The sequence below is a fragment of the Camelus dromedarius genome, chromosome 2 (assembly GCF_036321535.1).
Source record: "Camelus dromedarius isolate mCamDro1 chromosome 2, mCamDro1.pat, whole genome shotgun sequence".
NCBI classification, from domain to species: domain Eukaryota; kingdom Metazoa; phylum Chordata; class Mammalia; order Artiodactyla; family Camelidae; genus Camelus; species Camelus dromedarius.
The window spans coordinates 2,366,708-2,383,963 of record NC_087437.1 but is presented as its reverse complement, the minus strand read 5'-3'; the positions used below and the strand labels follow the sequence as shown (position 1 = coordinate 2,383,963).

The following is a 17,256-nucleotide window of genomic DNA, read 5'->3' as shown; positions in this document are numbered from 1 at the left end:
AAGAATTTGTCAAGATGAAGAATTACTTCAAAATAAGAAAGGGTATTTGATGCAAATATTTAGTATTCATCTGTGTTAAAAGTCATCATGTGAAATATTGATGTTTAGGTATTTAAGATAAATTAAATGCTAAGCTACTCATTTTATGCCTACCTTAGCAAATACCATTTAAGTACCCTTATTCTTATGTTATTAATTCAGTTTCATCTATGCATGGCATGACATTTTAGCAGTTAAACATATCAGCTTTGTTAACTTCCTAACATGTGACTCTCACTAAGAAAGTAAAGTGGGGCTTTATTAAGGGGTGGATGGTTCACTGTAAGGGGGGAGCAGGCAGGGGCAGGTGAGCAGCTGCCCTGCATTTCTTTGGCAAGTTGGTTACACAGGCTGTAGAAATGAATGGGTGGGGTGTTCATTGGGGATGTAAGGGTTTGGGGTCCTATTCCCTGATTTTCACCCCGACTCCACCTTCCCGAAAGGAGGGGGGATTTTTGTCCTTATTTAGTCTGGATCAGAAATGTCACGGCATTGGTGCATGGTGGGTACTTCTAATCTTCAAGGCTAATTTTATTGAATTGAGTGTACAATGAGCAAAAGGTTACACTCAGACACTGGAGATTCCTGTTTCCCACCTTTCTTTGTTGGCCTCCAGGCCACTTGTCATCCCAAAATGTGTGGCTGCTTATCAGCCCAGAGGTTCCTGCTTTTCTTTCTCTGCCCAGAGACCCCTGTTGTTTATACGATGTGTGGTTTCCTGCTTTTGGCCCCAGTGCCCCTCCTTTTTGCCCAATTCCTGCCATTTGGCCTGTGCCCCTTTTCTCTGCTCAGATCTAGCTATCTGCCTGCTCTAATGATTATACCCATTATTATAGACTGAATGTTTGTGTCTCAAATTCATACGTTGAAACCCTACCCTAATGTGATGACAGTAGGAGGCAGGGCCCGTGGAAGGTAATTAGGCTTAGAGAAGCTCATGGGAATGGAGCCCTCATGAGTGGGATTCATGCCTTAGAAAGTCCTGAGAGCCCTCCTCTCTGCTGTCTGCCTTGTGAGGGCATCATGAGAAGCTGGCATTCTGCAACTTGCAAGCCTTCACCCACACCTGACCGTGTGCCCACCATGATCTTAGACTCCCTGTCTGCAGAACCGTGAGGAGTAAGCTCCTGTTGTTTACCAGCCACCTGGGCTATGCTAGTTCTGTTACAGCAGCCTGAATTGAGATGTCCATTACAGGGCGGTAAATGAGGCACAGGGAGGATAGTTCAAGAAATACACCCATTCCCATATCATTCCCCAGAAGCTCTGAGGACTGTCTGCAAGAAGGACAAAACATAAGACTGCATTCAAGATGTACCTAAAGATGTGTGAGTCATGAAAAGAAAAAAAAAATGTTACCTCAGAACAAATGGATACGATCCCTAAAGTAAACCCACTCACAGTTCTCAATTCAGAGCAGCAGGAAGCGGAAATCAAGATGGTCTCTGGAGCACTCAGTTAGGGTACAAGGTGGGTGCAGGGGAATCCAAATCAGACTTTGGGAGCGTATTGAAAAGAAGGATGTCGATCATATATTCCAGGGTGCGACTTTAGCTTAGGATGCCTGAGACTAAGTACACCCATCAGGTAAGTTTTCATTGAATAAATGCAAGTTTTTCTGGTAGAAAAACTACATTTCCAATTAGAAAACTACTTTTTAGCAACAACAAATTGGTGTCAACAAAAAGACAAGGACAGAAGATCTGCCACTAATATTAGAAGTTTCTACCTCAAGGTCACAATCAGTGTATCTCCAGTTAGGTAGGAAGGTAAAGCCTCTATAAATCTAATTTTGTTTTCATGTTTAATCAAAGCCTTACAGATTTGAACAGGAATCTGCTCAGTCTCTGGCTGAAAGCACGTCAACACCCAAATACCAGACAAGCTTGGTCACTTCTTAGTGAAAGAGAGAAAACAAAGAAATGAGATCACACATGTGAAAAGAGCCAGTATTTCAAAGGAAGAGTTGAAAAGTAGAGCAAACATCCTTCTCTGGGGCAGAGACACTGGTAGCAGGAGAATAAATAGAAATCTACAATTCAGGGACTGATAGAGCAAAACAAGATGTTTTTTTGAAAAGAAATATTAGAGTCAATCTTTCAGTAATTCTTATCAAATAGTGAAAGAATAGATCTACTTGACATTCAGAATATTAAAATGGTCATTTATATACATATATTTGATTATATGTATTAAAAGGAGAATGAAGTATAACATAATAATTAATAATTCAGTACCAGGAAAAACTGAAAATGGAAAAAGCATGCCCAAAATTAATACAGAAGAATACAGGATGGCTGACTATACCAATAACATAAAACATAATCTGTAAAGAAAATTGGAGAACTACTCGGACGCTGAGCCTAAATTTTCTGAATCATTAAAGTTTGTCAAAAGTGTAAAATTGGATTCATTATGTTCCACAACAGCCTTGTTCAAAGAAATAAAGTATCAAATAAAATTTGAAATTTTCTAGTAGTTACATTTAAAAAAATTAACTAAGCAAATGAAGTTAATTTTAATAATACACTTAACCTACCTCCAATCATTCCCAAACACAATTATTTAAATAATCATCAATATATGACATTATTAATGCCATATTTTATATTTTTTTATACTGGGCCTTTGAAAACTGACGTGGAAAAGTGTGTTCTTTGCACTTATAGCCATAAGTGGCTAGTGGTTCTGTCCTGGACAGCACATTTCTAGACAGAAGAAAAATCTAAATCTTCCAATTTCATCTCACAAAGCTATTTGGAACTTGAAGGCAAACACCTTACTGAGCATAACATTTAATTTCAGTCCCATGCCTATGGATGGAGGAAGCTTAAGTGAAATATGAGCAATTAAATCTCACTGACATTGAAAAGTAGTACTAAAACACAACCAAGTTAGGTCTATCCTGAGGTTGAAAGTTTTAGAAAATGTATGAATACAATGTCACACTAATAGAAATAAAAGTCTATAAATCTGAGGGACAATGAAATGAAATTGTTCGGACACTATCCCCGTATCTCATATCTTACAAAAATTATCAGTACAATCAGATTGGATATTTACATGTGATGGGTAAAACAATAAAAATTTTAGGAAGTAAGATTTCTTAGATATTACACAAATCATTAAAATCTCGTGAAGAATAAGAACATCTACTTATTCAAAGACGCCACTGAGAGACTGACAACTAAGACAGAGAATGGGACAAAATATTTTTAACACTGATAATTAGTGAATAGAGTACTTTAGGAACTCCTACAGATGAATAAAATATGTAAATTATATGTATGCATATTTATATATTGTGCTATACATATTATAAAAACTCTTTAAAGCGTTTTATATATATATATACATAAAACAACTCAATAAACAATGAACAAAAAAGTTAGATTCTTCACAAAAAAGATATCAAATGCCCAATAAATTTTCAAAGCATTCACTATTATTAATAAATATAGAAATAAAAATTAAACCAAAATAGAATTCTACTATGTAGTTGCCAGAGTGGCTGTAATCAAAATGGGTGATGTGCTGAGTGATGCTTGTTCGTACAGAAAAGAGAAGTTTCATACATGCTCACAGGAGTGTAAGTTAGCACAACCCTTTTGCAAACAATGTGTTATTAATTACTAATATTTAACAAATACATAAACCATGACCACAAACTCCACTGATATGTATATAAGTAATTGATATACATATATGCACATATAAATATGTATATATGCATATATACGTATATATACATTTACAAAGGAGAAACAAGATACAGGTGCAAGAAAGCTTATAGTAGAATTATTCATGAAAGTCACAAACTAGAAATTGTCTAGATGATGTCCATTATCATTACATTAGATATATAGTTTTGATATGTTTATACAACTGAAAAGCACACAGTGACGCATTTAGCTAAAGCTAAACTCTCACAAGCATAACATGAATAAAGAAGGCTAGGCAGAGTAGAAAGCATACTGGAAAATTCCACTCATATGAAGATCAAATGAAGAAAAGGAAAGCTAAATTATAAAAATTCTGGAGAGTCTTCATCTTTGGGAGTAGAGGATCGGGGAAAATTCCCGGAAGGGGTATGGAAAGAGCTTCTGGGATGCTGGCGATACTTTCTTTCTTGATCTATGTCCCAGTTATGTGGAGTTTTATGTTATGAGAAATCTGTATTCATAACACTAAATGCAATTTAAAAATACGTGAAATTAAAGCACTCCCAAAATTAAAATAAAAAAAAAAACTGGTTTAAAAAATAACTTCTATTATATGTGATAGGAAGATGCTCCTCCTTGTTTCTAAATATTCGCTTGTGTCATTGGTAATCTAACGCGAGCCAACCTCAGGCTCACCGGAGAACTTGTTAAAACAGATTGCTGGACCTCATCTCCGAAGTTTGGGTGTCAGTGGGTCTGCATTCTTCGCCTCAAATTGAGAGTTTTCATTTCCAGTTAGTTCCCAGGTGATGCTGATGCTGCAGATGCTGGACCACACATTATAAAGCACCAACCTCTGCTATTCTCTTTGAAAGAGACTTCCCTCCTTGTAGTCACTTAACTCATCCAGCCCCAGCTAAACCATGTAATAGGTTTTCCTGCCCCCAACCACAACCCCTACCGTTAGAGGGCGCGCTTCTGCGCGTCCACCGTACTTAGAAACGCAGGCGTGATTTTATCTCTTTGTCTCGGTTTTTAAAATTTCTCCACTTTATACTGGCATTCTTTAGGCCTTATTTTAATCCTTAGAATTATTTTGATTTTGCTTGTTGAATAAATAAACAAATCCCACTGAGTTCTCAATTTCCTGTGTGGTTTGAATTTTTTCTTTTGCGTTCCTGTATTTCTTGTCTTCAGTTCTCCCTTTGTCAAGTTTCAGACCAGATTCCTCAGGGCTCCCTTCCTCCTGTATCCTTAAAGAGTAATGAATTGATGAAACTTGTGTCCAGACAGCCTCCTGCCCTACTAACTCAGACGGAGACTGCAGAGGTTTTTTGGGGGTGTTTGTTTCCCCTCCTATATATGAAATCCTATTCACCTCTTTCCTGGCTGGGGGCACCATTCCTTTTGTAAATTGCCAGGAAATTGACAATCAATTGCTCTCCTCTCATTATGCCCCCCCAGCGGCTGACTTAATTTTTATTTTCCTTTTCCCCTTTTCTCATCTAAGCTTGCTCTGAAGACTTTTCTCACAGTCTGTGAATTATCTCATTTTTTTTCTTTATTCCAGCTTTACTTTCCACAAAAACACTTTCCTAGAAAATAAATACTTTTCCTGTTTTCTTCACCTTCTGCTTTCAGAACCAACACTTCCCTTACCACATCCTTTTCCATCTTCTTTCTGGGTCACCAAAACCTGCTTTTAATATACAATATGAAATAAATACATCCATCCTCTTGTGTTCAAAAAATATGTTTTCTATGTTTAATGAAAAGTCTCTGTTTTATATTTCATCAAATCCATCTTTTTATGAATCAGTACACAATTACATTCTTTAGAGGAGAAGCATTAGAGAATATAGCTTAATTTTATAAATGCTTTGGAATTTTGTTTCTACTACAGAAATATTCAATTACCCTGGTATTCAGGTGATGTGTTATATATTAATTTAGATGTGTACAGGTAACAGGTAACATCTGTGAATACTGCAGAAATATTATGCCTTCAACTACCCTCAGACCTAGAAGCTATTATCAATAAGGGGCAAGGATACTTCCTCTGCCTTTCCAACTTTCAATGCATAGAAACTATCCCTCTACATTTTCTGCTCTAGTATATTTCAGGTCAGGAAAGTAAACCATAAAGTCATAGGTTGTTTTTCTTCTTTGGTGTCTCTATATCTAAGAGTTTTATTCTAAACATTTATAATCAATGGGAATTGAATGACTAACATATCTAAATGTGCATCTCAGTTACAAAGCTCATTTTTGACCAACTGTCTTGAGCAGCTGCAAAGCCTTTGGTTGTATAAATATATATTTGATTACAAAGTTAATATTGAATACTGTGGTTACACATTCCTTCATAAGGGCAGGAGATTGCCAAGATGGTGGAGTAGAAGGATGTGAAGTTCACCCTCTCCCACAAATACAGTAAAACTACATCTACCTGTGGAACAAATCTCCCAGAATACCTACTGAACTTCGGCAGAATATCTCTTACAACCAGAAATACAAGGAAATCCAGATAAACAACCAGATAAACAAGTTTCTACTGTATAGCACATGGAACTAGATTCAATGTCTTGTAGTAGCCTATAATAAAAAAGAATATGGAAAGGAATACATGTATGTTCATGTATGACTGAAAAATTATGCTGTACACCAGAAATTGGCACAGCATTGTAAACTGACTCTACTTCAATTAAAAAGGGTAGGAAAACATTATTTTGTATATGAATAATAAATAATGACTGGAAAAGTGACATTTCAAAAACCTTGAATTTCAAACTAATTTTGCCCAATGTATGTTCTCTGTAATCACTGAGGACAAGTTATATGGTTAATTTTAAATATACTTGTGATGGGCAAGTACCGAAGTAAAACAAGTAAATTTTTGAAACATGGTTTCTGGTTCAAAACTGTGTCCTCTATAGATAGATATTTGTTTTCTTTGTCTTTTGGGAGCACATGAAAACAATGGCAGTGATTTGCTTGTATGTTAAGGAATGCCAAAAATCAGAACCATGAGAACAAACAGACTGAGTAGGTAATTTAAGTCTTTTTGTTTTTCCACAGTTGTCACAGAAAATATTTCTGCTTTATAACTAGTAGCTTTGCTACCAGTCTGTGTTTTAGAGGCAAAAACAATGACTAATGGGTTTAAATCAAATCTGGTTTGCTTTCTCTTCTCTCTTTCCTTCTTCCACTAGAAATTTGAACAATGAAGTGAGGTCAGGAGCCTCTTTGATAAAATGCTGGCTTTTCACTTTTCATAAAATGCTGGGTGTGATGGGCAAGTTCATGGCTAAGGACTATGCTTTTAATTCTCTTTCAGTCTTCACCAAAGTCTGTTCATGGATATGGGTGGTCATCTCAACAGGCACTGAAGAACTTGAGGCTTTATGACAATACTTTTTTCTTTCTGGGATACTGATGGCAGAGATATAAGTAAGATATTTTTATGCCTGAATTCACTCATCAAACTCACGTCATACAAACTAGAGATTATAATACAGAGATTTCTTAATAAATTAAGCAGAAATTCTATTTCATTTTATTATTAGTATTTATTATTCATTTAGCTTTTCCCTCCTTATAGTAAAACAAAATTTTATTTCCTTGTCTAATTCCTAGGTAAAACACAGCAGTGACTTTGTATTTAGTGGTTATTCTATATGGAAGTTAATCAGTACTTAAATTACATTCTTATCTTTAATTGTCAAAATAACATGAGAAAAATGTGACTGTCTTACTCTGGGTCACAGATAATGTGATTCAGTGCCTGTTAGACAGAGCAGATCAATTCTCCCATGCCACACTCAGGAAGGCACAGTTACCTGAGGGGACTGGCCTGCTGTCACCCACACTTTTCACCTTTTTTTCCCTAAATGATAGCCATCCTGACATGTGTGAGGTGATATCTAGCTGTGGTTTTGATTTGCATTTTCCCAATGATTAGTGATGCTGAACATTTTTTTCATTTACTCTCCATGGAAAATCTAGGTTTTCTCACCATTTAACTGGTAAGGGAGTGACTTTAATGGAAGGCAATTGTAGTTTTTCCATTTCCCTCCCTCTCTGTACACCAAACATTATATTTTTCTTTTGGAAACACTGCTAAACGTATGGTTAGATATCCTTACCTACCCCTCAAAGTCTAGGGTATTCACTACTTTCAAATAATACAGAATTCCATTAAACTGAGAATAAAAATACACCCATCACAAATTTAGTGAGCATTACTACAAAGAAATAGAAAGTAAGTTTACTAAACTTTTTGTGGTGAATAATTTACAATATATACATATATCAAATCTTTATGTTGTGCACATGAAGCTAATATAATTTTATAGTCAATTACATCTCAAAAATGTAGTAAACAGACAAGCAAAGCAGTTTAATGGTAGAAGTTTACTATAGGCCTCTCAGAAGAAAGGGTAAAGATAGGTAAGATTTCCCTAATACAGATGTATACATTGGCCTAGTGGCAAGATAAATGATTGCTGAGGGACATGTCTAAATTCAGCTATCTCCATAAAAGCAATGCATTGAATGAGTCCTATTTTTCTTTACTAGCAATTCCAATTCCCAGAAGATAGAGAGACTTAATAATCTGAAATTATTTTTGAACACAAAGGGACAAAATGATTGACAATATGGTAACCCCAGGATTAAGAAACTTGACATACTGTTCAGATTATTAAACTAAAACCAACAGGATGAAATATAAGAAAAAAATGAATGAAGTCTCCTGGACTTCAGGTTAAATACCTACATAAGTCAACACATGGAGCACATGTAGATTAATAATAGTTCGTGTGGGAAACCCGAATATCATGTAAAAGAGCAAAGTGATTAAAATGCTGACAGGAGCACTAAAGTAGAGTTGGCAGCAGCAGCTGCTGGAATTGGTAAAAACTCTGAGTCTACGTCTTCTTACTTACTAAGTTCATACCTTATTGTTTCACAGGAGTCAAAATTTTATTTTGTATTTATAGCTTCCCGCAGATTCTACTTAGAAACAAAATTTTCCATGGGAAAATATCCTGCTTAATGAGCTACTTATAGGAAGTTCTTTCTGGTTGAATAGATGTCAGCGTGAGCCAAGGCAATAGCAAAGGTAATCACAGTGGTCAGCTGAGACAAGGTTCCCACCCACCCACCCCTCCCCACTCCCTGGGAAAAGGAGGACAATGCAAAGGAGAAAGAAAGGAGAGTGAGGCCGGAGAAAGGAGTTAGGAGCCAGGGACAAATTCTCCAGAGGAGAGGCAAGTGGAAAGTCCAAGGAAGTGAAGAAATTATACCCAGGTTATCAAATTTATCATAATGCTTGTAATGATATTAACCCCTATAGGTAAGGGTGGTTTATAATGACCTCTTTCATATATCAATAGTAAGATTATAAATTTGCTTGCCAGGGCTTAAAGGAAATTTCTTAGTGCACATATGTCAAGAATCTTAAAAATATTGATACATGTGATCCAATAGTTTCATGTCTAAAAACTTATTCTAAATTCAACCATGGAAATAATCAGTGATATAGACAAAGTTTTGTATTTATATTATAGCATTATTTATATATTATTATTTATACATATAATATTTATACATTATTATTTATAGTCAACTGATTTTCCACAATAGTGGAAAAGTCAATTAAATGCACAAAGGACAGTCTTTTCAAAAAAATTTGGTTGGGACAATTACATATCAACATGTGAAAAATCATATATGTATATACATTTTAAATGAACATACAACTAGAGTGGTTAAATAAACATACTGACTTAATAGAACACTTAAATAGCTATTAAATTTTAATATTACATCAATCACTCCTATAGTGTTTATTATGTGTCAGCCACAGCTAGAAACTTGTACATAGAAACTTATACTCATTTAAATCTCACATCTGTTGTATGAAGTAGTAACTGTCGTTAGGCGCACTTCAGAAACAGTGAGGTTAGGTTGGTACCCAAGGTTGCAGGTGGACCTGGACTGTATGCAAATCCATGCCCCTTCCTCAGTGTCTTCCCTCTTTAACTGTTAGGAGATGAACTGGTGAACTGGCTACCCGAAGGACACCAAATTCTCCTTTGCCTTAAACTTCACACATGCCTCCAGGTCTTCAATAACATGAAGACAGCTCTAGAAAATACAGAAAACCCCGCTGCATTCTTGAGAACCCAGGATCACCAAAGAATTTCTCTTAAATATAATGGGAGTCGGATCAAATTGCTCTAAAGATATCCAAACCTGTCAAATGCATCGGAGACACCTGAATGCATTGCTAATAAATTCCCCTCTGGAGGCAGCAAGATGGAATTATGGGCTATAAATAAAGGATGTTCTGCACAGACTTCTGGCAATGGTTAATTGGAAGAGAAATTCCCTGGGGCCAGCGCAAGGTGCATGAGCAGAGCGCATTGCTTGAAATTCCAGTTTAACAGCCACTGGTACTTAACACATCGGAGCACAGACTGCCCAGCCGGATGGACTTTGGGATTCTAAAGCTGGATTTACAAAGTTAAAAGCAAAAAACCAGTGAGGCAGGGTTACATGGATTTTTTCTTGCTGCCTGGGGGATGAAGCTGTGCATAGTCAGAGAGAAAGCTAAATACTGAAATCTGACCTCCACCATAGTGGATCCAGTATCCAAAAAAAAAAAAAAAAAAAAAAAAAAAAGTATCAGGTAATAAAATGTACTTTCTAGCATGCTCACTTCTCTGGCCACAGACTCACTCCTCCACCTGTTAATCTACTTTGGTATAAACAACCTCCCAGTTCACAACCTAGAAAGACAATGTGGGCACTTGAATAGACAATAAGGGAAGCCGAATCCAAGAGAGTAATTGCATCTTTGTGAGAAATACTGGGGGAGTAAAGACTTCTTTCTTACATAGAATGAGTTTCCAGAAAATAAGTAAAACCAATTAGCAGTTGATGAAAATTTCCTGGAAAATACATAAAGAAAATAACACTTGATAAGCATAGAAAAGACATTTTTTAATGATTGTGAGACAATGTTAGCTAATACTGTATGGTAGCATTTGTGTTTGCCATGCCAGGCAGGACTCTACCAGACTTACATGGACAGCTGCACTGACCCACCAGTGCATCAGGCAGCAGCGTCACCCCCGTTATCAATTAGGAAAATGAAGCAAGGAAGTTGAGTCTTTTGTTTAACTCGGCACGGCTCTGAATGGCAAACCGCATGTGTCAGACCCAGGGATCCATCGGCACGTCCTGCTCGTGCTGCTTTTCCCTTGGACCTTCTCAACTTACTGCCTCGACTTTCACTGTTCAGAGTCAAACTTCACGAATTTTCTAACTCCACTGCCTCAGATCTGGACTTCCTTTCCACCATCCCAACGATGGACAACATCACTAACAGTCGTCATACTGCAGCATCCAGTGAAGTCTTTTTGTTTGTTTGTTTTTGTTAATGGACCTGCCAGCAGAGCAGCAATTAAAGTGTGGATTGCGCTCTACTTTTTTTTTTTTTAATTGTGAACACTTAAAACATGAGCTGTCCTGTCTGAACAAAATTTCAAGTATACTCTATAATATTATTAAATACAAGCACTATGTTTTACAACAGATCCCTAGAACTTCTTCCCCTTGCATAATTGAAATTTTATAGTCTTAAAAAAACCCCACCCATTTCCATCTCCCTCCAGCCTTTGGACACCACCATTTTACACTCTGCTTCTCCGAATTTGACTACATTAGGTATGCCATATGTGTGGAATCATACATTACTTGTCATTCCATAACTGGCTCATTTTACTCAGTGTAATGTCCTCCAGATTCATCCTGGTTGCTGTACATGGCAGGGTTTCCTTCTTTTCAAAGGCTGAGCAATATTCCGATGAAAGTATGTACCACATTTTCTGTATCCATTCATCTGTGAATGGGCGTTTAGGTTGCTTTCATATCTTGGACACTGCAAATAATTATGCAATGAACATGGGAATGAAAATATCCTTTTGGGGCTCCTGGCTCCAATTATTTAGGCTATATACTGAGAAGTGGGATTGCTGGGTCATATAGTAATTCTGTTTTTTATATTTTGAGGATCATAGTATTTTCCATAACAGCCAGGCCATTCTACATTCTCATCAACAGTGTACAAGGTTTCCAGTTTCTCCACAGCCTCTCCAACACTTTTCTTCAGTTCTTTTGATAACAGCCACCCTAACGAGTATGAAGGGCTGTCTCATTGTCTTCATCTGCATTTCCCTGATGGTTAGTGATGCTGAGCACATTTTCTTACACCTGCTGGCCATGTGTATGTCCTCTTTGGAAAAATGTCTATCCAAGATTTTGCTCATTTTTAACTGGGTTATTTGTTTTTTGCTATTGAGTTGTAGGAGTTTCTTATATATTTTGGATATAAACACTTTATCGAATGTAAGTTTGGCAAGTAGATCCTCCCATTCTCTTAGGTTGTCTTTTCATTTTATTGATTCTTTGTGCAGAAGCTTTTAGTTTGATACAGTTTCACTTGTGTATTTGGGGGTTTGTTTCCTGTGCTTTTGGTGTCATATGTCGGGAACATTTGCCAAGGCCAGTGTCAGAAAGTTTCTCCTCTATGTTTTGTTCCAGGAGGTTTATAGTTTCAGGTCTTGCGTTTAAGTCTTTAATCTATTTTAAGATGATTTTTACTTACAGTGTAAGATAAGGGCCCAGTTTCATTCTCTGAATGTGGATATTCAGTTTTCCCATCACCCTTTGTTGAAGGGACTATGCTCCCCACCTTGTGTGTTCTTTCTCCCTTGTTGAAGATCAGTTGATTACATAGACGTAGGTTTATTGTCAGTCTGTTTGTTCCATTGATTCATATGGCTATCTTTAAACCAGTAATATAGTTTTGATTACTGTAGTTTTGTAATATATTTAGAAATCAGGAAATACGATGTCTCCAACTTTGTTCTTTCTTAATATTTCTTCAGCTGTTAAGGAGTTTTTCTACTTCTGTAAGCATTTTTGACTGTCTTCATGTAAAAAATATGAATTTGATGGGAATAGCACTGAATCTGCAGATTGCTTTGGGTATTATGAACATTTTAACACACTAAGTCTTCCAATATATGAATATATATTTCTATTTACTTCTGTCTTCTTTTGTTTCTTTCTTCAACATGTTGCAGTTTTCATGGTACGAATCTTTCATCTCCTTGGGTCTAATCCCAAGTATTTTATTGTCTTTGATGTTAGTGCGAACAGGATTGTTTCTTTAATTTCCTTCTCAGACAGTTCACTGTGTGTATAGCAATCAATTTTTGCATATTGATTTCAAATCTTACAATTTTATTGAATTTGTTTATTAGTTCTAACACTTTTTTATGGGGCCTTATGGTTTTCTACATACAAGATCATTTTGTCTGCAAACAGGTATATATTGACTCCTTTTTGAATTTGGAATACTATTTCTTTTTTTCTTTTTTTTCTATTGCTTTGGCTAGAATTTCCAGCACCTTGTTGCACAGAAGTGGTGAGAGGGAGCATCTGTAACTTGCTTTTGATCATGAGACAGTCTTTAATTTTTCTTCATTGAGTCTGACGTTAGCTTCGGGCTTGTCTTCTATTTCCTTTACCACATTGAGGCACATGCCTTGTATCCCTAGTTTGTTAAGCGTTCTTATCATAAAGGAGAGTTGAATTTTGGCAAATGCTTTTTTCTGATTCTGTTGAGAAAATCATGGGGTTTTTCTCTCTTATTCTGTTAATGTGGTGTATCACATTACTGACTGTATTTGTTGAACCATGCCTACATTCAAGGGGGATAAACCCCATTTGATTATGGTGTATAAGCCTGTTGACCTCGATGGACTAGTATTTTGTTGATAAATTTTGCATGTATGTTCATCAGGGATATTGACCTATAACATTCTTCTCTTGTAACACATTTGCCTGGCTTTGGTATGTGGGTAACCCTGACCTGGTAAAATAGTTTGGAACTATTCTTTCTCCTTCAATTCACTGCAGGAGTTTGAGAAGGAGTGGCAGTAATTCTTTTTTTAAATGCTTGCTAGAATTAACCAGTGAAGACATGTGGTCCTGGGACTTTCTGTTTTTGGAGGCTTTTGATTACTGATTAAATCTCTGTACTGGTAATTAGTCTGTTTAAATTTTATATTTCTTCAGTATTCAGTCTTCGTAGGTTGTATATTTCTAGGAATTAATCCATTACTTTAAGGCTATGTAAGTTGTTGGCGTATAGTTGTTTATACTATTCTCTTTTGATCCCTTTTTATTTCTGTGGTATCAGTTGTAGTCTGTTTTTATTTATTTGAGTCTTCTCTATTTTTTCTTAGTCTAACTTACATCTGTCAATTTTTATTTTTCAGAAAACCAACTCTTATTTTGATTTTTTGAAATATCTTTCTATGCTTTGTTTATTTTTGCTTTAAGTTTTATTATTTCCTTTCTTAATTTTTGGCTTAGGTTATTCTTCTAATTCAATAAGGTGTAAACTTAGGTGGTTTATTTGAGGTCTTTCTTCATTTCTGATGTAGGTGTTTATCAATATAATGTTCCCTCTGAGTAATACCTCTGATGGATCCCATAAGTTTTGGTATGTTGCATTTTCATTTTCATTTATGCTGACATTTTCTGATTTCCCTTTTGAACTTTTCTTGGCTCCATTGTTTGGTAAGGAGCATGATGCTTAATGTCCACATATTTGTGAATTTCCCAGTTTTCCTTCTGTTGTAGATTTCTAGTTTCATTTCTCTGTGGTCAGAAAATATATTTACAATAGCAAGATTTCAATCTTTTAAAATGTTTGTGACCTAACATATGATCTTTCCTGGAGAAAGTTGTGTTTGTTTTTGAGAAGAACGTGTATTCTATTGTTTTGGGGTGGGATGCGCTATATATGTCTGATAGGTCCATTTGATATACATAGCATTATTTGAGTGCACTGTTTCATTATTAATTTTCTTTATGGATGTTCTGTTCATTATTGAGAGCGAGTTATTGATGTCTTTTACTATTATTATATTGGTGTTAATTTCTCCCTTCAGCTCTATCGATGTTTGCCTTGTGTTTCTAGGTACTCTAATGTCAATTGTCCTGGACTGAATCTTCTTTCATTTTACAATGTCCTTCTCTGTCTCTTCTGATAGATTCTGACATACATTCTATTTTGCCTGATGTAAGTAATGGCACTCCTGCTCTCTTTTGTTATTTGTTATATTATTTTCCATTCAGCCACTTTATTAATTTGATTAAGGAGTTCAGTTTATATGCTTTTTTATGTATATTTTCTTTGTGATTACCATGAGGCTTACATAAGGATCTTATAATTATAACAATCTATATACCCTTTATCTTTTAACTTTTATACTAAAATTAAAAGGAGTCTACACACCAATGCTACAATCTTTGTACTTGTCTTTATATTTACCTTTATCAGTGAATTTTCTGATTTCATACTATGCTTTATTTTTGCTGTTTATCAACTTTAAGCACTCCCTTTAGTATTTCTTTAAAGCAGTTCTAGTGGTAATGAACTCTCTCTGCTTTTGTTCATCTAAAAAAGTATTTTCTTCTCTTTTATTTTTGGTGTACAGCTTTGCCAGGTATAGCATTCTTGTTTCATAATTTTTTTCCCCAGTACTTTGGATACACTATTTCAATCTCTCTGGCCTGCAAGCTTTCTGCTAAGAAATGGATTGATCACCTTAAGAGGACTTCCTCCTACATGGTGGGTGATTTTTCTCTGAGTGATTTCAAAACTCACCCTGTCTTTCACTTTTGACAATTTGGTTATCATGTCTCAGCATAGACACCTTCTGTTTCATTTATGGGCTACTTTGGACTTCATGAGTCTGGGATCTACCGCCTTCCAAAGATCTGGGAAGTTTAGGGGCACTGCTTTTTTAAGCTTTCTGCAACTTTCTCTCTTTTCCCCTTATGGGACTCCTATACTCTGTGTGTTGTTCATTTGAGGTGTCTCATCTTCAGCTTCCTTTACTCTTTCATTCTTTTTTTTTTTCTTTTTGCTTCTCTAAATAATTTCAAATGACTTGTGTTGAAGTTCACCAATTCCTTCTTTGCTTGATCAAATCTGATTCTGAAGCTCTCTATTGAATTTTTAGTTGTATTCTCCAGCTCCAAAATGTATTTACTTCCATTCTTTCTCTCACTCTCTTTTTTTTCCCTTCATTTTTCTTTTTTAATGCCTTCTTTCTCTTTCTTGATATTCACATTTTTAATGTATCATTTCCCTGATTTTGTTTAGTTGTGTATATGTGTTATTTTGTAACTCATAAAAGCATCTTTAAGATGTAGCTTCTTGAAGATGATTAGTTTGAACTCTTTTTTTTGGAAATTCATAAATCTCCATTTCTTTAGTCTTGGTCGCTAGAGATTTGTTTTCTGGTTGGGTCATATTTCTTTATTCTCCATGTTTCTTGCAGTTTTCCATTTGTGTCTGCGTACTTATAGAAACAGACGCCTCCCCCAGCATTTACAGACTGGCTTTCACAGGGAAAGGGCCTCACCAGGCAGCCAGCTAGAGTCTCAGGCTTTTTCATGGATGTGCACATCCCCCTTCTCTCTCTCCGTCCTGGGCTGTGCGCCTTCTTCCATTTGTGCACAGCTGCCACCACTTTCCCTGCGGCCAGTGTGCTGAAAGGCCGAGGGTGTTGGGTGCAGGCTCCACTCTCTTTCTCCTGAGGGAGAAACCATGGGTCAAGCTGTGCCCTCTTGGTGCCGAACTGTGCCTGCTTGGGGGAGGGACTCCTGGGGGTGAAGTGAAGTTATGTCCTTGCCTGTTTCACCTGGCTGTCACTAGCTCTGTGCTCATCACCATGCTACAACTTACTGACTCGGATGTGGAGGTCTCATAAAGCTATTTTCACCTGTGTGCTGTTTCTAAATCAGCGTTGCTATTAGGGGACGAGTTGGGACTTCCCACTCTGCCAGCTCTCTGAAGTCACTCCCCATAGCCTAGTTTTTGAACGCTCCTTCATCTTGACTTCCTAACGTCACTGTCTTACCTCTTCTATTGCTCCCATCAGTGCCTGCAGATCGGTGTCTCTGCCTCTTACTTCGTGTGCACTTTCATTGCTGGCATTCCTCCAGACCGCGTGCTAAACGCACTTTTCTTCTATTCAAGTTTTCTCCTTGGGTGATACTGCTGTATCCTAGGAAGTCACCTAAGATGCATATAATAATTGGGACAAAATTAAGAATATATGATTGTAATGGTGGTTACAGTGTTTCTCTTCTGAGTATATTTTGTTGTCATGTATTTTGAAAATATTGTATTTATCTTATCTATTTGTTCATTAAATATGAAAGTAATGTATTATTGGTGGAAGTATCTTTATATGTTGAAAGACATCTTGATCCAATTTTGTTCCTGATCACTTGCTAATTGAGAAATAAATGTTATTAGGTAATGTAGAGTTAAGATTATATCCAAATGGCCATTGATATTATAAAGGAAATGAGGTATGAAGTCAGAGTTAGCTTTGAAAAGTTGAACTAGTAATTTTAGTAATAATGCCTAACTTTAAAAAATTCCAATTAAATGCAT

General features: G+C 36.2%; 1 pseudogene; it reads right to left on the bottom strand.

Moving 5' to 3' along the window:
• The window catches only part of LOC116151601 (ubiquitin-conjugating enzyme E2 D2-like), a 72,903-nt pseudogene that overhangs the window by 52,390 nt on the left and 3,257 nt on the right, over window positions 1-17,256 (bottom strand).